Raw genomic sequence first — 27,100 nt, 5'->3', positions numbered from 1 at the left:
TGCGCTCATCCCGACCCGGTGCAGGGCGAGGGACGCAGGCGCCCACCAAGTCCCGCTGCACCCACCAAATCTGGGAATCCCTGCGGGGATGAGTCCGGCCCCTCACAGGGCTCCACTCTCCCCCCAATAGCTGAGCAAGCCAAGAGAAAGTCGCGCCCCTTTCAGTGGCTCCCCAGGAATCAAAGCGGGGATGGGGGGTGAGTAGGGGGAGGGAGGAGGAGAGAGGGAGAGGGAGTTCTGGGGAAAGCAGCAAATTGAAAACTGACACTGGCATCTTCCCTCCCTCCCTGATGCCAATGCAGAAGTTGCCAAACCCCGCCCTGGATACTGAACTACATTTCCCACTCCAGGTAGCTGAACCAGGCTGCCTGGTCCACCACTCTGCAAGCTACAGTTCTATGGCTTAGCTTTCCTGGGCCTATGCAGAAAGCCAGAATGAGAAGCTTCCTACTATGATGACCTACCTCAGAGACCTTTATGCCCCTACACTTGAAGTTTATTGGTCAAGTGGGCAAGTGTGCATTTCTTCTTACAACACAACATGCAAAGTTGTCCCTATTGTCCATGCATTTTATTTCAGTAAAAAGCAAGAGCTGGGAAAAACATGGATATCCTTAAAAAAAAAATAGTAGGAATAATCTTTATAAATCCATCTATAGCTTTCTGATTACAGGAAGGGTCACCATAATAGTGTTAGAAGGGGAGATGGGGGCATGGTATTTTTAGAGGCCAATCTCTGCATTTCTTTGAACTCAGATTCATTTTCTTTCAGTTCTAAACCTAAGAACTCCAGCTTTCCTTGGGTTGGTCATTATTCTTTTTCCTGCTTTGCCTGACAGAATCCTCCCTCACTGCGTGGCTCTCGCTCTTGTATCCTAATTTAATGGTTGCTATGTGCATCTGCCCTACTGTATTCTTTCTCAAAGCCTTTTGTTAAATTAGACTGGGCTCTGCACAATTGGCAAAATGAAATGTAATTCAAAAATAAGCATTAAGCTCTTAGTGTTTATTACTTTAGTTGCTGAAGGATACAAAGGCACACTACCTGCTCTCAGTTCTGAGGAACTGAGCACAAACAAATATTGCCCCAGTCCCCCTTGTAAAATGGTTTAGCTCACATATATGTTTATGTTTAAAAATTTTAATTAGCACATCTTACCTCAGGAAGAGAGACTACTTATCACTAGTCATATCAGTTATGGCAAAAACTTGTATTACATCCTTTTCAGAAAGCAGATATAATTCAGACAAGAGTGGGAGATGACATTTCTCTGTGAGCTCCAGAGCTATAAGGCTACAGGGAACAGTGATGCAGAAAAGAGAGACTGGGGCTCTGGAAGCAGACCCACTACATATTTTAGGATCACCCCATAGTTTTAATGACACATGTCTTTCCTCAAGACTTGAGCATCCTTGTGTTTTCTGTAAAAATGTCATACATAATCCTCATAACTCTGTGATATGCTGGTCCAGTATTAATCGAAAAGGCTCTTTTCCTACTGCAACCTGTAAAAAGATGAGAACATGAGATATGTCTTCAGTCACAGGGCTTATGTCTTTAACACAAGTGGGTAACAGCAATAACATCTGGTCAAGTGGCAGCCACATCATGAGTTTCCTGCAATTCAGTTGTAGGATGCTCAGATCTACTCATGCCCCTGTTGGCCCTGTTGTTTCTCAGGAGATGAAAGATGGCTGGAGATAGGAAGAGTTAATGCAGATTTAAAGGAAAGAGAGAATAGCATGAGATTCCAGATGGGAAAAGAATGGCTAACGCAAGAAGGTGGGGTGGAGGAGAGACAGAAGCAAGACGCAAGTTGTCTTAATAATGTATAGTAAGACCTGTTCCTGTGAAGGAATAAATGAGGCACTCCATTTTTTAAACAGCTGGATTCCCCCAACCAAAGGCATCTGAAGTCCTAAAGCACAGGATAAATGTCTATCCTCTTCCGTTAGACTGGTTCCTAGTTCAATATCTGTAAGTGAATAAATAGTCTGAATTTAAGGGCCAGTGAATAAAAGAAATTTCTGCAATGGTGTGGTCTTTATGTTAATCTGTCAATCCAAAATTTAATGGAGGAAATTTCATTTCTCTATAAGGCACTGCAATGGAACAGTGTCTATTTATAGAATATAGGACTTAAACCAAATTGAAATTTGAGGAAAAAAAGTTCAGGTTCACCATGAACAGGACTAAATAATTTATGTTGGGAATATCCAACTGCTTGACTAAGTGCCATGATAAGGTGGTCCCTACCTAAACCTTCTTAGATATATTAAGACATATATAAAGACAAATTAATGTAGAGTACTGGCTCAGAAGTTAGGTCATCTGTTCAGATACTGACTCCTCATCTCTCCAGCTGCAGTACTGGTACTAGTAACTTTCATATCACCTATTTTATACAGATTTGGAATCTTAAAATATACCTTGAATTTTTTTATTAAATCAAGAATAGTGAGATGACAGAGACAACTGCCTTGAAAGAAAAAATCATTGCTTACACTTTCCAGGAAAAGGAGGCACACTATCCCATGCCATGTAGGGAAACATGCGGAAGCACCAGGGTTTGTCAGAAGTCAGAAAATGTGAGGAGAAAGCATGACAGAGAGCCTTTATTGTAGTTTCCATGGGAAAGAACAGGTGCTAAATTTCAACACATTTAGGATTACATCATTTGAATATTTTCAGCAGGCTCTAGGTTTTAGGGACGACCTCTAGTTATTCTGAACCGGAATCTAGGGTGTGGAAAACTTGCCTCTCTGTGGGAAGGTTAGAATAAAATTTTATTTGGAATGTGGACTTTGGATTGATTGGATTGCATTTGAAAGGCATGCTCAAAGATAAGTTGTTTGCCATCTCCAGGAATTAGATGGTTCTAGGAGGGGCCAACTCTTGTTAAGGATGCTTTGAGTATCAAAACATCATATAATACAGAAAATAAAACCAATGATTATTGTAGGGAACAGTTAATGAGATAATGCATGCAACATATCACCAAAGAAACTTGGCAGGTTGGAAAACTTCCTATATTATAATTGTATTGCATAATCCCCATTTTCATGTGATAACAATTTGTAAAATGGAAGAAGATACGAGTGAAAAGATATCAATGCCCTCTGAACAAACAAGAGTTGTACTTGGACCTACAGAAGTCTTGTTGTTTATGAAAATTTGTAACAGAAAATGCAAAAATTTCATTCAAATTTCAGGGATATTTTAGTCACAAGGTGAAGAGACTTGGCTAGCCAGAAAGAAATAATTATGAAAGTCTTAAGAATAGGGATCCTGACCAGAGGGCATTTTCTCAGGTAACAGAAAAAGAGGAGTAGAGAAAGCAAAAGGAAGGCTTTAAAGAACCTTGCGTATTTCCGGTCATAATTCAGGTGACTCTAACAAATTAAAACCAAAAAATAGTATCTATAGCCTACAGAAGATCTAATGGCCCAGAAAAGCTGTGTAAAAAGCAAGAAACCACATGGGAAAACACCTGATGTAGTAGAATCACATTGGGTTAAATTGGTTTAAATGAGATGGGGTTGCCATAACTTTCCCACTTTCATGTCAACTGTGCTTGGTGATTGAACCTTAAGAGGTGCATCCTGGCAGAAGGAATGAGCAAAGGTGAATACAGAAGTTATTCCATCAAAAGAGCAAACAGTAATAGGGAAAGGAAACACAGAAAAAGTCAGTCTTTGTAAGCTAACAACTTCTGCTCAGAACCTAAACAATTGTCCTGACTACAAGCTGATTGGAATGATAAGCCCTGATACAGCTGCCTAGGTGTGCCTGGATGCCTCTCACCAGTATCAGGAGCTATGCAAACTGTCTTACCTATGGTGTGATATTACCTGCCTTATGTTCCTTGACAGATCACTCTCACTCAGAAGGGGATAATCAAGACAAGACAATAATCAACAAACCATTGAAAAATGACAGAAAACTTTCACACTATTTTCATTTATTTATGCACTAATTCATTCACTAATTCTGTAAACATGTGTTACATGTCTATTTTTTGTGGCAGGCACTGTTCTAGAGAGTGGAGATGCAGTGGTCCGTGAGAAAATCATTTTTGGGGGGTGTGCTTTCCTTCAAGGGTGTGTGACTAGTGTAGAGATGAGGGGGAAGAGATCATAAGAAGTACAAATAGACTGCTGTAAGTAAAGAAAAAAATTGATAAAATTTGATAAGATACAAGAATGAGAAATTGGATAGTCTAGGATGCCTCTTTGAAGAGGCAGTATCTGAGGAGTGACCTCACTGGTCAAAGGAGCGAACCAAGTGAAAGGTGGAGTCAAGCAAATGACTTCAACAGAGGCAAATTTCAGAGGACCTTCACTAGACCAAGAGATAGAAGAAGGCATAGTAACACTGGGCCTTAGAAGTCACAGAAACTGTTTCAGAGTCAAAATCTAAATGTGCAAATAACTTTGGGAGATTTTCAGCAGGTAAGTAACAAAATCTCATTGATAAAATTTTGTGAAATCACTTTGACCTGTAAAGAATGGGTTACAGGGGTACAGAATGAAAACAGGGTGTATCAGATGTAGAACATGCCAGGAATGATGGCAGAGGGGGAGGGGGAGAAAAAAATGGTTTGGAAATGGGTATCTTTGGGGATTAGAAGAATTAGGACATACTGAGAGTTGTGTTTTTGGAATTGAGTAAAGAAACAGTATTGAGGATGAGTTTGTAAGTGGATAGGCAGCATCCAATAATAGAGATAACCCCAGAAGAAATGAGGGTACGAGGAAGGATCTCTAAGCATGAATAAAGAGTTCTGATTAAGTTGTGAGTATCTTAGCTCAAAGAAACAGCCAAATATGCAAATGTTAAAATGGCCGGGGTAGAAAGCAGATTGGATTTTTACAGTAGAGGACTAAGGACAAAAAGTCATTTTCTCATTCAAAGCCTACTTTCCTATTGACTAGTAAACAAATAAATAAAACTCTGCTGTATGCATTTTACTTGGGGGTGTGCTCTTCCCATCTGGACCTAGAAGCTCCTCTGCCTTTGTTTGTATTTCAGCAATAGTCCTGTCCATCCCACACTGTAGGACATAAGCTCTTCCAATTCATTGAAAGTGTCTGTTGCTGGCTTGGTGGCATTTCATCTTTCGAGTAGACTCTAATACTGATTGTGGATGAGAACATGAAGTTATCATGACATTTTTAAGAAAGCAAGAAAATGGTGCTCACTTACCCTTAATGTAGATTTATGACCTGGATATACTTTAACTTCCCTGCTGTCATCTAAGAAAACAAAGCCTGTGTTTTATAGTGTCTTGGGGAAGACCAGAGATAGGATGCTGTAGTCAGAGACCAGCTTGCCTCTCAACTTGACAGCTTGCTATCTAGGGAACTAGGGAACATTACCCCTGTTCCTCAACTTCACTCATCTTCAGCTTTCATATCTGTAAATGGAGGCAATGATATCAAAACATTTGCACAGTATTTGTGAGTGCCTGTTCATATCAGCTCATGTTGCCATAATCAAATTCTGTGGACTAGGTTACTTAAACAAGAAAAAACTTCTGTTTTACAGTTTGGCAGGCTGGAAGGCTGAGACCAGGGTGCCAGCATGGACATTTTTTGAGAAGGGCTCATATCCTGGCTTGAGACAGCCACCTTCTGGCTGTGTTCTTACATGGTGGGAAGACAATGCTCTCTTTCTCTTCCTCTAAGGTCACCAATTCTATAGGATTAGAACCCCCAAATCATAACCTTATTTAACTTTATTCTCCTTCTAAAAGACCTGTGTCCAAATATGGCCACATTGATGACTACAGATTCCAAATATAAATTTAGGGGAACAGACTGCAGTCCATATCAGCCTTAAATAAAATACTACATGAAATCAGCATCATGCCTGACACGCAGTAGGCACTAAATAAATGCTAATTCTTATTACCTGTGAAAGAGGCCTAATACTTTCCTCTCCCAGGTTTCTTCTTTGAAGTGTTTCTGGGGACAGATGTGCTATAATAAAGACTGAGGTAGAAAATTGTCCAAGGCATCCAAAGGTTTCTGTATTTGTCTGATTTTAAAGAAGAAGTGACTTTAGAATTAGAAGACACCTAAGGATGAAAAGATTTGTGTGGCTATCAATAAGCTCCCATTTTACCCTAGAGGAATTACTTAGTTGAGGATGGCTACTGGGAAATTTGAGATCCCACAGAAATATCCAAATTTATCTAATAAAATTTATATCCAGTAGTAAAAGCAATTTCAAACTGTGTCTTATTCATAAATAAGGAAAACTTGTAGCTTGTGTTTATCTGAGAGAGGATTGTACCCAGCTGCTCTGTATGTACATTAGGAAGAAACATGAAATAAGATGTTTATATTTGATGCATATTTCTACTGCAGAAATGTACCTAAGTTGGTGTGAATCCATGGATTGGAGCAATTGAGGAGACATTGTGACTTAGCTTCATAAAGTTGGCTTCCTTGGGGCCCTTGGGATGTGGAAGAGAATAGAATAGAAGTGTGTTGCTAGTGAACAAAGCCCTTTTTAGACTAGGAAGTTACACAAAATGAAATCACACACCAGAACAAAATATTGTGGATAAGGTGTAAGTACTGTCTCCTATAAACCCCAAAGCAATCCTCATGTAGTAGCCACGACATGATGGATATAAAACATCAATGAGAAAACTCACTCCTCATTCTCTTTTTGCACTCTTACAAACTGAGGTAAATATATATTAAATGGTTTTCCTAGTCACCTACTGAGTTGAGGTCAGAATTCAGGTCAATTGAATCCTGATCCTTTCTCTTTTCCATTGTAGACCACATCACATAGTTTTCAAGGCAGGACACACCTGCCTACACTACAAAAGAACCAATACTGGACATGAAATAAAGTGCCTGGTTTCAAATCTCATCACTGCCTCTTACAAGCTTTGTGATCTTGGGCAAACTATTCATCCTCTCAGTTTGTGTCTCTTCATCAGTAAGCAGTGTTAATAAGAGCTTCTTCACAGGGTTGCTCTGAGCATGATGACACACATGGAAACTCCTATCACAGTCCCTGGCATAAGGACAGCTACCAATGATGGGGGATATTCAATTCCTCTTCCTTGTTCTTAATACCAAAATGATAAAGTTGATAAAATCCAAACACACAAAGAAAAACAATAAACATAACCAAATGGACAAATAGCAATGACAAAATGAAAACTCTTAAGATAAGCAAACCAACAGAAAAATATAAGCACACAAGATCTACATTATAAAATGATATCTATGAGGTTACACAAGACTTAGAGTAATATACTTAGAAAGTGATTTCATAGCAATAAAATAAAGTTGCTATAGTATCAGTCTTTTTAAATACTCTCTTTGCTTCCAAGTTTCCATGTTCATCGCATGCGTTTAACTATCTCTCTCCCAATAGAGTTGCAGGATCCCAAAGGGCAGAGTATTTCCTTATCCTGATTCCACTACTACAGTCTAGAGCTGGGCACAGGGTTAAAAACTCAGCCAATATTTGTTGAATGAGAGAAATTCATCTAGAATTTCATCTCCATCTAGAAATTCTGTCCCTCCACTTTTGTTTAAGGGACCTGGGTCATTGGAGGATTCCTGGCATGTTGAAGGATCTTCCCTACCTAGGCCATGCAGATTCATATACCAGTCTCCTCCTGAAACATCTCCTAGACACACCCAAACCTAAAGCCTTACAATGTTTTTAGGTTTTCCTTAATCTAGCCAAATTGACATCTAAAATTTATGCTCATTTTTTTCCAGAGTTACAGGTCAATATGATAGATAGATAAATAGGTAGACTTGTGAAGAGAGAGGGACAGAAGAATGGAGATTGATTATGGGAATTGGCCCTCATAATAGAGTCTGAGAAGTTCCACAATATTCTGCCTGCAAACTGAAGAACCTTATGTTGGAAGCATGGTTGGGTCCTATCTAAGTCTCAGTCTAAGTCCAAAGGTCCTGAGAACCCAGGGAGGCTGCTGATGTAAGTCCCTATACTCCAAAGGTCAATGATTGGAGTTTTGAAGTTCAAGGAGAAGAGAAGAATATATCAGCTCAAACACATAGAAAGAAACATTTTTCTTCCCTCCACTTTTATTCAAGGGACCCTGGTCATTGGAGGATTCCTGGCATGTTGAAGGATCTTCCCTACCTAGGCCATGCAGAATCATGTGCCAGTCTCCTCCTGAAACAGCTCCTAGACACACCCAAAACTAAAGCCTTATAATGTTTTTAGGTTTTCCTTAATCTAGCCAAATTGACATCTAAAATTAATGCTCATATTTTGAAGAAGCCAAGTGCACAGACCTAATGTCATCCCCATTAAGAGACTCTTGGTAACCTTATCCTGCCTTCCCTAGTCCCCAAACACTCTGACAGTGGAGAATCACAAAGCATCAACCACATTAAAGCATCTCCATCTAGAAAGACTCAACACTCCGATAAATAGACCATTCCATGAGCCATTAAAACAGAATCAGCCTCATTATTTTATAGTGACAAGTTTTTGTACTTCTGTAAATTAAATAGCCACAATCATTATATTAAGATTTCAAGACATTAAATGTGCTTTTTTGAAGTCCAATAGTATTATCCCTGTCTTACCCACTCCCCATTCTCACTGGAGTCTCCACTGGAAAGATTGGAACAGGTGGAGAATAGATTCTTCCTCCATGAGAAACCCAGGGTGTAAAAGAATAATATCCATTGAAAATCAACCTTCCAAGGTTGCTATCTGGACCTGCCAGATGGGAGCTAGGGATCTTTGGCACATACCAGCTTTCCCTGAGCCCAAGTTTTTTCATTGGTTAGATGGGGAAAACAATATTGACATTTTTCCTTTAAAGAATTGAACAAGTTGTATGTAAGAAATCTTATATGTAAGAGAACTTGGCAAATAGTTCTCTGTAAGCAGCTATTCTCATGAGCTCTTTTCACTTCCTGTTAAAATGATTCAGTTATTCCTTTTTTTTTTTTTTTTTTTTTTTGTGGTATCGAGCATTGAACCCAAGGCTTTGCACATAAGCGCTCTACCAACTGAATAACATGCCCAGCCCTTTCTTCCTGTTAAAATGAATCTGATCTCTCTGGGGCTCCAGAAAGAATCTAAAACTTGAGTTTCATATTATATTTTGGTTACTTGCAGTCTTATCACACTTGCCAAACCTTTTCTGTATGCCTCATTTCTTCTGTTAACTACTTTATTGATTCATTCAAAACATTTTTTTTTTTTGCACCAACATTCTTGAACATCTAGATACTTTTCTGGGCCTGGGGAAACAGAGATCATGAGATATATATATATATATATATATATATCAGATAGCATAGTATGGTGTGATAGGATTTAAAATAAAAATATGTATAAAATGCTAAAAGATCTCAGTATCAGACCATCTAAATGAGGATCTTGGGAAAGCAGCTCAAAGAAAGAAACTTCTAAGTTCAGTTCTAAAGACTGAGTAAGATGTAGGCTTCTGCTTGGTTTCTGATTTTGGCAACTGAGTGGATGATGTTACCAACCGCAGAGACATAGTAAGAATAGTTGATACTAAGTGGAGAGCAGGGTGTTAAATGTTGAACTTGAGGTGCTGGTGAAACATCTAAGTGAAAACATGTTGTTGGCATTTGGATGATTAGGTTTTGAGCCTGACCAATAGACAATGCTTACATCTCAGGATTTTGGAATCATCTTTGTATAAGAGTAACTGAATCCCTAAGTGCTAATGAAGTCACTCAGCAAGAGCAGGAGAGTAAAAAGGAATAAAATATTAAATGTGGATTCTGGGCAACACAAACTTTTAAGGTGTGAGCTGAAGGAGAACTATTGAAGAGTGGCAAGAAAAACAGAAGGTAAGCAAGGAATAACCAATTTCAAAGAAATCTAGGGGAAGACTTTTAGGAAGAGAAGAGTGGTGAACAGTGTCACATACTAGAGAATTCAGGTAAGTGAAGAATGCACAATCATGTGTCCAGTCTCGCATAGTGGAGGTCTCTGGTGGATTTTGGAGAGCAATATCACCCTGGGGGCAGAGGAAGTGAGGTAGTGAAAGCTGAAGAATGTTGGAACCTGAGGAGTAGATGTAACAAAAGACAAGTTTTGCTATTAAAGAATGAACAAGGAGAAAGCACAGACCTCAGCCAGACAGGAATGTAGGTCTGAGAGCGATTATCATTGTGCTTAGTTTTATTTTATCTTCAGTGACAAAGAGTGACATATCTACCTATGTTGGCTGAAAAGTAAGAGTTCCTTGAAGACAGAGTTGCCTTTGCCAAAGACATGATATATGCACATAGCCAATGATTAATAAATACAGAACTAGAAATCAAGATCAGAGATTGCATCTCTGGAGTTACACAGTGGTAAATAAAATGCTATGGTTTGGATCTGAAATCCCCCAGAAATGTACATGTTGAAGGTTTGGTCCCCAAGGCAGCATTGTTCAGAAGCCTTTGGGAGGTGACTGGATCATGAGGGTTGTAAGTTCTTTGATGGATTAATCCATTGATGAAATTTAATGAGTTGTTAGGAGTTGATGGAAACTTTAGGAGATGGCAGCTGGAGGAAGTAGTCCATTGGAAGCATGCCTTTGGAAAGCTATATTTTGTCCCCAGTCATTCCCCTACTCCCATACTTTCTGGTCTTTATGAGGTAAGCAGCTTTGCTATACCATGCACACACTGCCATGATATTCTCACCACAGGCCCAGAAATAATTGAGCCAAATGCCATGAACTGAAATCTCTGAAATCACGAGCAAATATAAGCCCATCCTCCTTTTAAGTTGTTACATTTTTTCTTCAGGTATTGTGTTACAGGGACACAAAACTGACTAACATACCAACCAAGCACCATTTTCAAAATAATGGCTATTATCATCTGTCCCAGTGAGGAAATTACTTCTCCACAATCCACCAAACACCAGGATAAACACTTGTCACACACTATGTAATGTTATCCTCTTAACACCTTTAAGAGGAAGGTATTAATTATTAAGTAAGAAATCAGCACATAGAGAAGAAAGATTGCTCCAAGTCATTTCTAGGATGCAAAGTAGTACATGCTAAATCTTTACTCTTTACCCTCAAGATTCATTGTTATATCACCAATACCCAGAACAGTTCCTGGAGTAAGTTTTCAATCAATATTTATTCAATTAATAATAAAAATTGTGATGTGTTTCTAACACTTACCCACTAATAAGCTCACAGACATTTGAACTATTTAAGATTCTCATACCAAACATCAAAAATAAAAGATATTTGTCCTCATTTGGACATTGGGGGAGATTTTATTGGTAGCAATTTAGCTAGAGATAAAGAACAAAAATCATAGTAGTTCAATTTGTATTACTTTAAAATTCTTGTGTCTGTGTACTACTGTGTTGGAACATGCTATTATTTATACTGTGAAAAGTTAATCATGGTGGAAAAGCAGGTGGCTGTACCACATGGCTAACAAACAATGAAGATGGGCTTCAGATATGAGGATTCTAGTCAATAAAATATAGCCAAAAACATAGCTCATGATTCACATAATCATTGTGATATACAGCAACTTGGCATCATAAGCAAGCCTCTCATAAAGTATGATTACTGATTGCCTTCCAGAGCCAGCCTGTTCTCATGTATTTGTACATACTCTCAAGCTCTCCCATGTGCACTTGTGTGCTGGTCACACTTGAAGTGTTATTTTTTCCTGTGGGTTTTGCCCAAAAGGTTTGAGGTACATTATATAGGACAACCTCTACAATTCTGCTAGCTATAAGCAACAGCATCATCACCACCACACCTAGGTTAGACACCAATGTTAAAATAGCCTCTTTTTGTCCTCTAGGGAAACCCACCTGCCCCTTACCCCAGCACTGAAACTTTCCTGTGTGAAATCCCTAAATTCCTCTTTCATCTCTTCCCAGCCACTCCAGCTTCCTGTCACCTGGATGAATGGAATCGGTGTTATCAAAATTGAGTCAGGAGAAACAGAAACAATCACTATGGATCATGAGGCTTTAAATTGTCTATGGTGGTAGGAAAGGAGTCCAGGGGATTGGGAGGGGACAAGATTCTCCTTCCTCCAAGCATCAGGAAAGTGGAAAGTCTAGGGCAAAGGCAGAAAGGAAATGGAAAGAGAGCGCATAAGAAAAGGCAAGGAGAAAGGAGCAGGGAATTACAGGGGAGGGAGGAGGAGGATGAGCCTCTGGTATTACTCAGGGATTTCCAGAGAATAAGACCAACAGAACATTTCATATGCATAAAGAGAGATAAATAAAATTTCATTGAAAATGTGTAATATATACAGAGAGAAAAAGAGACAGAGAAACTGGTTTATCGGAAGGAACTGGTTTGCATGATTGGGGAGATTGCCAAGTTCATAGCAACATGGGCAGGCAGGTCAGAGATACAAGAAAATTGATGCTGCAGTTTGGGCTTTCAGGCCATCTGTTGGAAAAATTCTTTCTTCCTCAATCTTGGTTCTATTCAGGTCTTCAACTGGTTGAATAAAGCCCACCCGTATTATGGAGGGCAATCTGCTTTTCTCAAGTCCTATAATTAAAATGTTGATCTCATGTTTGTTTTTTTTTTTAAATAGCTTCACATAAATACCCAAAACAATATTTGACCAAATGTCTGGGGACTTTCCAAGCCAAGTTGATACAAAAAATTAACCATCTCTGGTCACAGTGCTCTTTCCAAACAGCCCTCCTACAAAGATTAACTAAGTATTCTTTTATGAACATCATAGAAAAGTAAAGAGAAGAAAAGGGCCCTGTCCCTCTTCCCCAAATATTTTTTACCATGAACAAATTAATTCCTAACATTTGTCCCTAAAAAGACAAAGCCAATTAAAGTTTAAAGAGTTCAAGTTACAAAATGTTTAGAAAGAGTTAGTGCATTAGTGTGAACAGATTTTATACAAAGTGCAGTTTGTTTTTCCCTTTCATAAGTGGGGAAGAGGTTCTAAAGAGGTACAGAGCAAAGGGTCAGATGCCACCAAGAGCAAAGAAGAAACGAACTATAGAGAGGACAAAAATAGCTTTGTAAGAATCATAATTATTCACAGGGCTTCAATTTACCTTCATCCGATTTGGAAAAAAATCAGAATCTTCACCTGACCCTAATACATGGCCCAGATTTAAATGTGGCACTTCGAATCCAAGGATAGAAAAGAAATTGGAAGGAGAAGATATTAACAGGGCCCACCCTGGCACTATTCAGCAAAAGGAGGGTAAAAGCGAAGCCAGACCAGTCTCAATGCACACATAGTAATCTCCATTGTTCTTTCAAAGTAAAGTTGGATGATCGCCTGCCTTATGTTCCAGAATGGAGGATCATCCAACAGATTCACTACTGCAGGGCAACACTCCAACCATCAATTAAGAAATAGAATTTGGAAAACATGTGTCTGTCTTGGCTCTAAAACTGATTTAAACACACTGCTTCAGTCTCTCCATTTTGATCACAAAGACTGAACTACAAGATATAGAACACCAGAGAGACAAGTTAAAATCTCCTATTCTTGCTACTGCAGTTAGTCAGTTATTTATCACTGTGACAAAATACCTAAGATAATCAACTTAAAGGAGGAAATGTCCTTTCCAGCTGAGAGTTTCATATGTTTCAGTCCATGGTCAGTTGGCCCCATTGCTTTGGGCCTGTGGTGCACAGTGCATCCTATCAGACAAGGCTGCTCATGTCATGGTAGCCAAGAAGCAAAGGAAGAGAAAGAAGAGCAGACTGGGGTATCAACATCCCCTCCAGGGACATGCTCTCAATGACATAACTTCCATTCCACTGGGCCTCACCTCCAAAAGTTCCCACTACCTCCTACTAATGCCCCAAGTTGGCAATAAAGCCTTTAGCATATGGGCCTTTGGGTGACATTTAAGAACCAAACCGTAACTGTTAATAATGAAAATAAACAACTTACTGAGTTAAACAACATACCAGATTCTAAGCAAAATGACTTGCATTCATATTCTCACGCAGCCTAGAAAATTAATGAAGTCAATAATCCTAGAAAATTTGAAGTGGAATGGGGTCAGTGACTTGCACTAGATCTGAGTGTCAGGAGCCAAGCTCTTCCTGCACAGCCCAGCCCTTTCTTCTTATCATGGCTATATAAGAAGATTGCCACACTCAGCATAGAGACTGTTTCTTTCTTCAGGAACTGGGAATCCCATGTGTGTGTGAAAAGCACAACTGTTATGGTGGAAGTGGGAGTATGGGGGGAGTCCAGGAGCAGGGGTTGCTCATGGAGAGGTCAACAGGAGAACAAAAAAAGAGAGGCTAAACAGGATCCCTGCAAAAGCACAGGCTGCTTCAGCAGAGGGTAAAGCAAGGCTGTGAAATGAAGCTGTGTCTCAGCTCTATTTTCCACCATCTCCCTCCCCCTCTCCATCTGTCTGTCTCTTCCCTTTTCGTTCTCCCTCTGTTTCTTCTCCCTTTGCAAACCTTCAGCTGCTAATTTCCATCCAACACGTTTATGAATTAATTCCAACACTTCTCTCTGTCAAGATATCCTGCTTCCTAACATCCCCCACCTTTGGCAATGTGCACATTTTATTCCACAGACTGTTTGCCCGACAATTCCCTGATGTGGTGATGTGCTCTGACATCTTTGTATGTGCAATCAACCTGTGTCACCAAGGGCCTGAAGAGAATGCAGGAGACCAGATCTGCAGCTGGACAACCTTGTAACTGCTGTGGGACTGAGGACACAGCGGGGCTGGGAAGGAGAAGCAGGAAGTACCACAAACATCCTGGGCTGCTGGCTACTAGTTTCTCCATCTGGAACGAAGCTTACTCCCTAGATCTCTAAATAGAGCATGTGTGACTTTCTTCTGCAAGTGGCAAGGGTCTGTCAAAAATGAATCCCCATAGTCCTCATCTTAATTAACGTAAACTAATGATGCTAAGAATGGATTCCTAAAAATAGTTTTCCTGGACAAACCAAGACAGAAACACAAACAGCGTTACAAGCTGTACCCCTGTGTCTGTTCAACTTTGAAACAGTCATGCTAGGCATACTGAAATGTTTGAATAATGGATCCTAAGGGTTTTTTTTAACATCTTAAATCAAAAAATTTAATCAAAACTTTTTTGGTGATAAATGTACTGCGCTTATGGAGTATGGTAACAGGAGGGTTGAACAGGAAATCTCTAGTCTATATTTGTGATTTCTATAAATCTAAAATTACTCCAAAATAAGACATTAAAAAAAGGACTAAGAGTGCAGCTCAGTGGTAGAATGCTTGCCTAGCATGCATTAAACTCTAGATAGTACCCCAGCACCAGAAAGGAAAAGAGAGAGAGAGAGAGAGAAAGAGAGAGAGAGAGAGGAGAAAGAGAGAGAGAGGAGAAAGAGAGAAAGAAAAGAGGGAGGAAAGAAAGGAGGAAGGAAAGAAAGAAAGAACATTTTAAGGATAAGGAAACTTAGTTCTAAAACGTACAATATATAAAAAAAAAAATAGTTCCACAGATTGCCTGTCAAAGTAGTCTCTTTATATGTGTTTGATACTGATTGGTGAGCTGATGGATGCATTTAAGGTGTAAAAGTCAAGAGACACTATTTGTAGACTTGGTAAGAAGAAGAAAAACCCAGTGCCAGGCACACTGATATGAGATGCAAGTAACCCCATTACATAAATATGTCTGAAGAATGGTAAATACAGATACACACACCGAACCAGTGTGAGTAACTACATGTATTCAGGCTTCAGAGTTGGAAAAGTCAGTTCATTTCTCCTGCTTTGGCTTTCCTCATCTGCAAACTAAATCTTTGCACCACATGATTTGCAAAACCCCTTTTGGATGTAACAGACTACAGATCCATGACCACTGCTGGACCATTAGCCTTTGTAGAAAAATGTTCACATGTCTATCTCTCTCTGCTTTATCTTTCTCTCCCTGCTACTTCTCCCATCTGATGTATCCTCCTTTGTGGATTAAATTCCAGACTCACCCTGAAGGCCCACTTCAGATGGTACCTTCCCTGGACAGTTAGTTTCCCAATGTCCTTGGCAAAAGCAATTCCTCCCTCTTCTGGACCTCCTGAAAATTGTACTCTCCTTTCCCTAATCTTTATAAAATGCATTGGGACTGGTTGAGTACAGGACATTTTCTCTTTGCTAATTTATTGACTGTATGCTCAGTACCAAGCACAATGCTTAGCAAAGAGTCAGAGCTCAATAAATGCTAAATGAATGAGTCTGACACTTTTCTGTAGGAGGCCCATCTTCATTGTGTCATTTGTTTCCAACTGGATGCTTGCAGAACTGTACAATAGAAGGCCAAGGAAGCTGCTTGATGAATCATCTCAGGAAGGAAACTGAACAAGGAAAAAGCAAACCACATGAAACTAGCCCAATTATCTTATCCAAGTGAGGCCTGGGTTCTCCCCTCCTGTACACCCTCCCCCACCATGATGAAGACAGTGTTCCACAAAGAGTGTGCCTGGGAACTCACATTCCAGTGCAATTAGCAAGCTCCCACATGGTAAACAGACTAATTTTGCCCTGTACATCAGCAGTTTGCCTAATCAGTAATTTCCACTCAGAGCTTGAGGAAAAGATTTTAAGTCTAGACCATGGTGTGAGAGAATGAAAAATTGTGGTCCAAAAGAATGCCCTGTTATTATTCTGATATTTGTCACAGAGGGAGCACCAAATTAAAAATATGTCATTTATTTCTTTAAAAAAATACCTTCTCATTGTGCAAATTTGCCTATAAAATGACTTCCCATGATGACCCTGACGTCTGTTGTTGTTCTCAACTATTCAGAGTTGGAAGACTATTCTCAGAGAGGGCTCAGACCAAAGCTGGGGGAAACACTTTTAGGACCCATCCATTCACTGGCACATGGATAAATGTATTTATTTTTCAGTCTTGTGCTATTTTGTATAATATTTACTTTAAATTTGGAGGTCCCCAACTTAGTTTTTCATTTCAGCACCTCCAACCTCAGGAACACTTCATTCCTACCAGCCTACCTTCCCTCAGTGGAGGGGAAAACAGGATCAAGATCTTTTCTCCAGTCAGACAGAGCAGGAGTCCTGCCTAGTAGAGAACAGAGAAATCCACAGCTATGTCCCTATAATTATGAAGCTAGACACTGGCCCTTGGGCTCTAGGACATCGAATTGGCATGTCTTTATCCACCTCCCATTGAAAACCTCAGATGCATGACAAAACTGCCCCCAGATCACTTGTGAAATAGCTGTCATAGAATTTTGAATTAGGGAGAGGCCTTAGACATCATCTTTAATATATGAAGTTAATGCTGAAATTCCTCAGGTGCAAATCCTGATTCATGATCCTCTGGTTTTGCTTGAGCATTTCCGTGAATTTAGGAATCAGGATACCACAGATTGTCCTATGATACTGGCTCTTGCTATTCTGGTGTTCTTCCTATCTCCACTTCTTCCACCATTCTGACATAGCAGAAGGGAAATGAAAGGGGTCTCAGATTGCCAAAGTCCAGGCTGGCAGCAGTTATTCTAAGCATTATTTTGGTAGTATGATTACTAATTGTTCTGTTATTATTGCTGTTTCATTATTGTTGATTATTATTTTGCACTTGACCACTGTCTCTGTCCTCATTCTATTTATCTCCCAGCCACATGTGAGGGCTACAGACTGAGACCTTAGGGCCACCAGCTGTATCTTGAGCCTCTGTTATTACACACTTAGAATTGGATTTAATTATTTCCTCATTCAATATCAGTTCAGGTCAGCAAATGCGTATTGCAGGGTTGAGTCTGTGCCTTCCTGAAAGTGGCATCAGTGTGGGGGAGGGAAGCCTCTATCTAGCAGACGGATGCTTCTGCATTGTATCCAAAGGGAAAGATACATATCAAGCCACTGAGAGGAAAAGCACCATCCAGGAGTAGCCAGGGTGGAGAAGGGGTAGCAATTGAATTTGAAGAAGGAGCTAACATAGGTGAATAGGAAGAGTTCTTTCTACACAGACGTGGTCAGAACCAGACTGACCCCCAACACTTCTGGAAAAATTATTTTAACTAGAAGAGAGAATCACCAGTTAAAAACCTGTTTTGCCATTGCATGCAACAGTTCTGCCTCTCTTAACAGACATGTCATGTAACAGATATGAGCATGGCATTATGGTAAGAGTATGGATTTTTAATCCTCACATATTGATCCAAATTCTGGTTTTACCATCAAGAAACTACATGAACAGGTAGATCTCAAAACCCTCCAGAGATTCAGTTTTCTCATCTGCAAAATGATATAATAATAGCACCTGTCTAGACAATTGTGAGTTCATAAGAACATACGAAAGGTCTAGAATCTTAGCAAACCTACTCACCAGTCCCTCCAGCTATCTAACTTCTTCCTCCTCCTTCCCAAAGCATCACTACAATTTAAGACCCAACCTAATTCCACTCCTCCATGACCTTATATTTGTCACTGAGATCCTCTGATCCTTTCAGCAGGTACAAATGGATGACTCAATTTCACATGTAATAGTAGGTATTATTGTGCCCTGCTATGTGTAGTCTCTTGTCTCCTTCTGTAGGCAAGAGAGGAAAGTATTATCATGCCCATTTTGAAAAGGATAAAACAAAGGATAGGAAAAGGTTTTATGACTTGCTCAAAGCTATACAGCCATAAGGCAGTGAATTCAAAACCCAAGACATTTACTTCAAATCCCTCCTCTCCTTATATTATAACATGCTCTATTTTGCATCTTGTTTCTCAAGAATGTTATTCTTATTTGTTTAAATAAATTCTTAGTCAGTTTCCCATTGCTGTGACCAAGATACTTAACAAGAGTAACTTAAAAGGAAGGGTTTATTTTAGGCTCACGGTTTCAGGGTTGTTGTACTACTTTGTACTACTGAGATGAGACAGAAGGGTGTGGCAGAGGAAAGCTGTCAACTCTTAGCAGCCAGGAAGCACAGAGAGAGCAAGGAGCAAGACACAAGATATAGTCCAGAGGTCACACTCCCCATGACCTACTTCCTCCAGTCATGCCCCAACTGCCTACATTTACTATAGAGTAGTCCATTCAGCTATCAGTGGATTGATCCATTGGCTTGATAGATCAATCCACTGATAAGATTGCAGCTCTCATTATCCAGTCTTTCTCCAAAATCCTCACCTCTGAACCTTGCTGCACTGGGACCACACTTTCAAACATTAGCTTCTTTGAGAAACAAATTCATATCCAAACTATAACATAAATCATTTGTTTATGATTTATAATGATCATGATTATGAACTTTGTAAGACTGTTTTCTGACATCAAAATTTCCTTCACACATTTATTGTGAGAGTTAAATAAAACACTATGTACAGCCCCCCATACCTGGTAGATGTTCAGTCAGACAGGAGTGGCACAGCTAGAGAATTTTATATTTAATATTTCATAGGAGAATGGACCATAGCACAATTGGCTTGTGATGCTAGAGTATGGAACTGATGTTCTGTAAATGTGGCACCACATATTGACCAGGCTTTCTAGATGCCCGAAAGGAAGTGTTGCTATCTCCCAAATCACTTTGTCATGAACCCACATTCTATAAAATCCTTTATTTTCACTGTACTTGAATGGTTTATGGGTACTTATTAGAAGTTCTTAAATGTTCATATAAATGGTTTGGCATTTTTGTGCATATTATATTTCTCATGGTGGCAATTTTTGCTTCTTTTACATCTTCCCACCAAGAGCAATGTTTCAAATACTTGCCTATAATCTTTTATGGAAAAAAAGCAGCACAGAAATAAATAAACAAAAACAAATATTTTAGCAATAGTAAGTTTTGGGGTTTGGATATAATGTCATATCCACCTTGTTTTAGTACCACCAGATCCTTCTAATTCTACGTGCTGAAAGAGAAAGCAATTGTACGTCTGAAAAAATCCATTTCCCAATGTACATACCTACCACAAAAGTCATTGCCTTTTACTGGAAGGCTTTTCACTGTTTGCCTTAACCTGCTTCCTCCCCATGGTAGAAATGAGGAATCATTAAGGTCAGTTTACCTTCACTTTGGAAGGCAAAAACAAACAATTCTACCAGACCCAGCAAGAAAGACTGAAATTACCTCATCTTTGTATCATGACAACAGGTCCCAAGCCACTACATGTGCTGAATCTTTTGTCTCCTGAGCAGTCCAGACAGAAACCCAACCAGTTTCAACCACATTAGTGTAGTCCAACTGCAATGGCCCCTGGCAGAAAAATGTGGGAATTGGAAAAGGCATAAGCTATGGAAGAAGTTTCTAGATAGAATAAACTCTAGTCACTATGATGGGAAAAAGAGAGAAGTCAGCATGACTCATCCTTTCTTTCAGTGAATCTTCAAGGTCAATGATGAGTGTGCTAAACAAGAGAATGAAAATAGTAACAATGGGGTTTGGTTTTAAGAGAGTTTGGGGCATTCATTTGGGGTATATGAAACTTAAAATGCTCAACAGAAGAAAAATTAAAACTGATGGGTTGCCTTTAGATTTCTAAAAGTAAAGTTGATTATTAATAAAGGACACAATTGGCTTAGAAGAAAATGCAAGGAGAGAGAAGGTAGAAGACAAAATCTTAAAGATCAACAGCATTCAAGGAGGGAGGTAAAGAATATGATCCAGTGAAGGAGAGAGAAGGCAACCTTAGACACGTAGGCTGAGAACCAAGGAGGTTGCCAAGAAATGGGCAGAAGAGAAAGATAAAAATGCATAGGCAATTCTGCCCCATGATGAACAGAAGGTAAAGGTAAAGGGCAGACATGAACCACACTACTTTGGAACTAACTTAAGGAGCCACAGTTTCCACTATGGGAAGATGAGATAGCAGTCCTAGGGTGAAAGGTCAGGTTAAAATGAGTTTAAAAATCCATTTAAACTGAAGTATAGAAGATAGAGGTTATTCTTTCTAGAGATTTACATAAAGAGAAAGAAAGAAATAGATGAGCACTTTAAAAACAAGGTGCTATTCTTTTGACATTAGATGTTACCCAAATTCTCATGTGTGATAGAATGCAAGAAAGTTTAGAAGTGAAATGAAAGGATTATAAGGGCCCTAACTGAATCAGTGAATTAATACCCTGATAGGATTAACTGAGTGGTAATTGTAGGCTGGTAGGCAATGACGGAATGAGGTGGGTCCCTGGGGGTGTGCCATTGAAGGATATATTTTGTCCTTGCTGAGCAGATCTTTGTCTCTGCTTTGTGATCATCATGTGAGCCACTTCCCTCCACCACATCCTTCCACTTTGATTTTCTGCCTTATTTTAAGCCTCAAGGAATGGAATTAGCTGTCTATGGACTGAGAACTCTGAAACTGTGAACGCCTAAATAAAATTTTTCTCCTCTAAAATTGTTCACCCAGGTCTTTTGGTCACAGCACTGAAAAATATGACTAAAACACAAAGGGTATTGAAAACTCTGTTGTCATCCTTTTTGCATGTTCAGGCTTTACCTTACTTTGGAACCTGAGTGTGTTTGTAGACAAAGGAGGAGAAACAAGCAGCAAATGAGTTATAAAAGAGGAGGAATTATAAATGAGGCAGCAATCTAGATGGGAGGAGGTAAGGAGGGATGGTGGAGATTACAGAGAATAGTTTGGATAGAGGGAGAAGACAGTGGTGAGAAGGTGACACTGCAGTCCAATTTGAGGGCAGTTCAGATTCCCCATCTCACCTGCTCATCATGCCATGACACTGTAGGGCAGAGAGAAATGCATATGAGATCCATGTGACCCCTGGATACTTCTTGGTACTCTTGTGTATAGTTTTGATAATGAGTGAACTCAGACCCCTCAGGGATGAGTATCTGGGTCATACAATCAGGCAATCCCTGGAGAACAGGAGGATGATTAGTTGAAGGTGACAGTATATAAAATAGAGAGTAGAGGAACGAGATGATGAGTATAAGTTGCAATGCCAAGACTAGTTACAGATCTTGGGGGCTCTAGTTCATCACATTCACCTTTTTTCTCTAGGTTTCCTCCAGGAAGAAAGTCCCACCATAATCCTGGAGATAACTGGTCTCTACACAAATGAAGAACCAGGTCTGAATGGCAAAAGTGTTACAGATCTTGATGGAGATGTACTTCCATATGGTTTGGGTATGTTTCACTGTGTTCCCCCAAAGGTTCATGTGCTGAATCCTTTGTCTCCTGCATGATAATGTGGAGAAGTAGAAGAAGCTTTCACAAGTGAGACCTAGTAGGAGATAATTAGGTCACTGGGAACATCACCCTCAGGAGAGATTAATGTTACATCATTGTAAGACCCTGCTTAATTTTCACAAGATCAGGTATAAAATGAGACCAACCCATTCAATTGGCCCCTTAGAAATACAGCTCATTCCTTTTCCATTTCTAATCCATGTAGTGGCACAGAGAGGGGACCTTACCAGGATGCCAACATCATATTTGGGACCTCTAATCTCAAGAATCATGAGCAAAGTAAACATCTTTTCTTGTTAAACTTCCAAGCTTTGAGTATTTTATTTTAGCAACAGAAAATGGACTAAGATCCAGCTCAAATCCTTCAGATTTATCTACCCCTTCAGAGTTTACCTCAGCTTTAGAAAATGGCCTTGCGCAAAGTCATATCAAGAGAGGCCCTTGATTAATGCCTGACTGTGATGAATTTAGAGGCCCAATTGGCCCTAAATTCTAGACCTCCTAGTGAAGTCAGTGAAGCTATTTCTTCATTGAAGTGCTCAGTTTCTCCTTTTGCCCAATTCTGCTTCCTTCCTCCTCTTACCTTCTAGGAGGCACTTTGAAATGAACATCACTCATTAAGCTATGATATAAATGGAGATATTATGTAGGCTGATAGGAATTGAAACAATACAAAGCAACTGACATAACTGGTGGCTTTAATTTTCTTAAAGTTAAGGGACTAGGATCATTTTGAAGAATGCAGAGAGAATAGGGGGTTTGCAGAGGGGAGTGCATGTATGGAGAAACCACCATTGGGAGTATAAATGGGAGACAGTCATGCAACAGTGCTGAGAGTTTGTTTGTGTTTCATTTCAGTAGAGTTTCCATTACATTAAAAGATCAATAGGAGAAGAAATCTTTAAATAGTAACCATGGTGACCACTAGGACTTTACTAGTTTTATGAAATGTTATATCATATATTTTCCATGAATATTTTAAATCCAAGACAAAGGAAATCCACGTTTTAATTGTTTGCTGTCATCAAGCTTCATTTCTCCATGGAACAGAGCCTATAAGCTTTCCACTCATGCCTTGGACTGTCCCACACTGGCAAGGTATTAGCATCTCATACCTGACAGCCTTTGTGAAATCCCAGAAAGCCATTCTCAGAGTGCATGTAGCAGGTCAGAAGTGCTAATAGCATCTCCATCAAAAATGGGCACAAATCAGTATTAAAAATTTACCAGTTCTCTACTCTTTCTAGGGAATGATTCAGTATATGTCCCATACCATCTCCCAGAGGTTTGGGAAGGGTTTTATTTCCAGTTACTCACTCTGGTAGCTGGCTAAATGATACACTCTTTGTAGAATGTAGAGTGTATTATCTTATCACTTTCTCATTTCCCTATGCCTGATCCTTTTACTTCTCTTCAAGAGTGATTCCTGGCCAGGCGTGGTGGTGCACACCTGTAATCTCAGCAGGCTTAGAAGGCTGAGACAGGAGGATCACAAATTCAGAACCAGCCTCAGCAACAGTGAGGCATAAAGCAACTCAGTGAGACCCTGTCTCTAAATAAAATACAAAGTAGGGCTGGGGATGTGGCTCAGTGGTTGAGTGCCCCTAAATTTAATCCCTATTACCCAAAACAAAAAAAAGTGATTCTTGGTTTTAAATCCCAAATAGCCCCCCTTTCTTTCTCTATTTCCATATATATATATAGACACATAACAACAAAACAACAACATAGTTTTATGGAGAAAAATGTTGCATGCCATACAACACTGGCTTTTAAGTTGTGCAATTCAATAGTTATTAACAAGGTCAAAGAATTTACAGCTAAATTCACAATTGATCTTGGAATATTTTCATAACTTCAACAAGAAAGGCCAATCCATTTAGCTATCATGCATACTAAAAGGCTTAATCTAAACCCAAATCACAAAGATTTAATCCTACATTTCCATGTACAATTTTTATATTTTCAGCTCTTACTTTTAAGCTTATGATTCCTTTTGAGATCATTTTTGCACATGGTTTGAGTAAGTGGGCCAATTTCATCCTTTTGTATACGGATATTCAATTGTCCCAGTGCTATTGCTTATGAAGGATATTCTTGGCACTGTTGTTGAAAATCAAGTCACTGTAAATGTGTGTGTGTGTGTGTGTGTGTGTGTTTTCTGAAGGCTTTAGGTCATTCCATTGATTTACAAATCTACCCCATGTTAGTTTCACATTTTATTTATTATCTTAGTTTTGAAATAGTTTTGAAATTGGAAATTGTGAATCTGATAATTTTGTTTTGCCTATTCTAGTTTCCTTAAATTTCCATCTGAATTTTAGGGTTAGTTTGTCAAAGAAGCCAGCTAAGATTTTGACATAGAATGCATTGAATCTGCAGATGAACTTGGAGAACAATACTAAATTAACACTATTAAGTCTTATAATCCATGAGCATGGGGTACTTTTTCTTCTATATTGGTCTTCTTACTTTTTTTAAAAAAAATTAATCGATTTTTAAAAATAAATGAGAGCAGAATGTATTATAATTCTTATTACACATATACAGAACAATTTTTCATATCTCTGATATATATAAAAGTATGTTCATACCAATTTGTGTCTTCATACATGTACTTTGGATAATGATGGCCATCCCATTCCACCATCCTTGCTAACCCCCTTCCCCTTCCCTTCCCCTCCCACCCCTCTGCCCTATTTAGAGTTCATCTATTCCTCCCATGCTTCCCCTCCCTACCCCACTATGAGTCAGCCTCCTTATATCAGAGAAAACATTTGACATTTGTCTTTTAGGGATTCACTAACTTCACTTGGCATTATCTTCTCCAACGCCATATGTTTACCTGCAAATGCCATGATTTTATTCTCTTTTATTGCTGAATAATATTCCATTGTATACTTTGCAAGTAGAAGTTTTGTACTTTCTTTGTTAAATTTATTCCTAAATATATTATTATTCTTTTGCTTTTATAAATGTTAAGTTTTAAATTTCATTTTTAAAAATTTTTCATGTGTAGTTTACAATAAACTAATTGTTTTGTATATTGATCTTATATTCTGCTCCTTGCTAAATTGTTGTGTGTGTGTGTGTGTGTGTGTGTTTTAGTTCTATTCATTTTTAAATGTATTCCTTAGGATTTCCCTTAATGCAATTTCATGTCTGAAAAGAGATACAGGTTTTGTTTTTTCTTTCCAGTGTGAATATCTTTAATTCATTTATTTATTTAGACTTTTTTTCCTGGCTAGAACTTCCAATGTAATGCTGAATAAAAGTCATTAGACATGGGTATAGCAGCACGCACCTGGATCCTAGTTACTCAGGATACAGGGGCAGGAGGATTGCAAGTTCAAGGCCTAGACTGCATTGTTAAGACCTTGTCTCAAAATAAAATTTTTAAAAGAAGGCTCAGTAGTAGTGCATATACCTAGCATTTGCTATGCCCTGGCTTCAGTCCACAGAATGGCAAATTAATTAATTGATTAATTCATCATAAAAACACAGAAAATGTCCTGAAAGCAGCCATCATTTTCTTTGCTCAATTTTAAAGGGAAGAGTTAAGTTAGCTTTGGGTCTATTTTGCAGATATTCTTTTATAACAAGTTGAGGATATTCTCTTCTATTCTAATCTCTTCAGTGTGTTTGTCTCATAATCCAATATTGGATTAATTTTTTTAGTTGTAGATGGACACACTACCTTTATTTTATTATTTTATTTATTTATATGGTGCTGAGGATTGAATCCAGTGCCTCACACATGCCAGACAAGCACTCTACCACTGCACCACAACCCCCAGTATTGTATTTTGCCAAATGCTTTTTAGGACACTATTAAAATAGTTCTGGGGTTTTGTCTTTTATTTCATTGATGTGGTAGGTTACATTAATTGATGTTGGAATTTTAAACCAATATTGCATTCTAGGGATAAATTTCCTGTGGTCCTAGTGTATAATTCATGTTATTCATTGCTTTAGTCACTCTTCTAATATTTTAAAGGGTTTTTGCAAGTATACTTTTTATTGATATCAGTCTTTAGTTTCATTTTTCATAATGCCTTTGCCTAGTTTTGGCCTCAAAATAATATTGGCCTAAAAGAATGAGTTTCCTGTTTTTTTTAAACATTTTTTTTCTGTAGTTGTAGATGGACACAATGTGCTTATTTTATTTGTTTATTTGTTTGTTTATTTGTTTGTTTTATGTGGTGCTAAGCATTGACCCACTGTCTCACACGTGCTAAGCAAGTGCTCTGCCACTGAGCTACAGCCCCAGCCAGAGTTTCCTCTTCTTGTTCCTAAATTTTCTTTTACTTTCTTCCCCTCTACTCTTGCTTTCCCTTACTTACCTTTCTTTATTTTGCTTTCTTCCTTTTGGAATAATTTATATTAATTCTTCCTTAAAATGCTAGGTAAAATTCACCTGTAAAGTCACTGATTATAGATTTATTTTTCCTGTGTATGGGAAATTGTAAAATGACTAATTTCTTGTCTGTTTACACATTTACTACCCCTTGAGTCAGTGATGGTAGTGTGCATCTGTCTGGATATATGACTATTTTATCAAAGTCATCTAATCTGCTGGTATTTGCAGTTGCTAATAGTATTCTGCTATAATTCTTATATATATGAGGTCATTAGTAATGTCCTTTCTTTCATTTCTGGAATGTAATTTTAGTCTTCTATTTTGTTTTTTGTTTTTGTTTAATCTAGTGAAAGTTGATATTGTCAAAGGATCAACTTTTATTTTGCTTACTATATTTTATTCTCTATCTTATTCATTTTCTCTAATCTTTTCCTTTTCTGTTAACTTTAGTTTTAGTTTCTTATTCTTTTTCAATGTCTTAAGTTGGAAGGTTAGGCTGAATTTTTCTTCTTTTTAAATATATCTATGAATTTATCTCTGAACAGAGTTTTAAATCCATCACACTTACTTATGTACATTATGTCATCATTTTCATTGATAAGTTA

The 27,100-nt window shown here is 38.6% G+C and overlaps 1 protein-coding gene across 1 annotated transcript in view; it reads right to left on the bottom strand.

Moving 5' to 3' along the window:
* The window catches only part of Opcml (opioid binding protein/cell adhesion molecule like), a 1,182,194-nt gene that overhangs the window by 558,597 nt on the left and 596,497 nt on the right, over window positions 1-27,100 (bottom strand). The gene's annotated exons all lie outside the window — the stretch shown is intronic.

The sequence above is a fragment of the Marmota monax genome, unplaced genomic scaffold (genome assembly GCF_021218885.2).
Source record: "Marmota monax isolate L192 unplaced genomic scaffold, Marmota_monax_Labrador192_F-V1.1 WCK01_AAM20220418_F8-fsc00062, whole genome shotgun sequence".
NCBI classification, from domain to species: Eukaryota; Metazoa; Chordata; class Mammalia; order Rodentia; family Sciuridae; genus Marmota; species Marmota monax.
The sequence above is the reverse complement of the archived record's forward strand: the minus strand, read 5'-3'. Positions and strand labels throughout refer to the sequence as shown.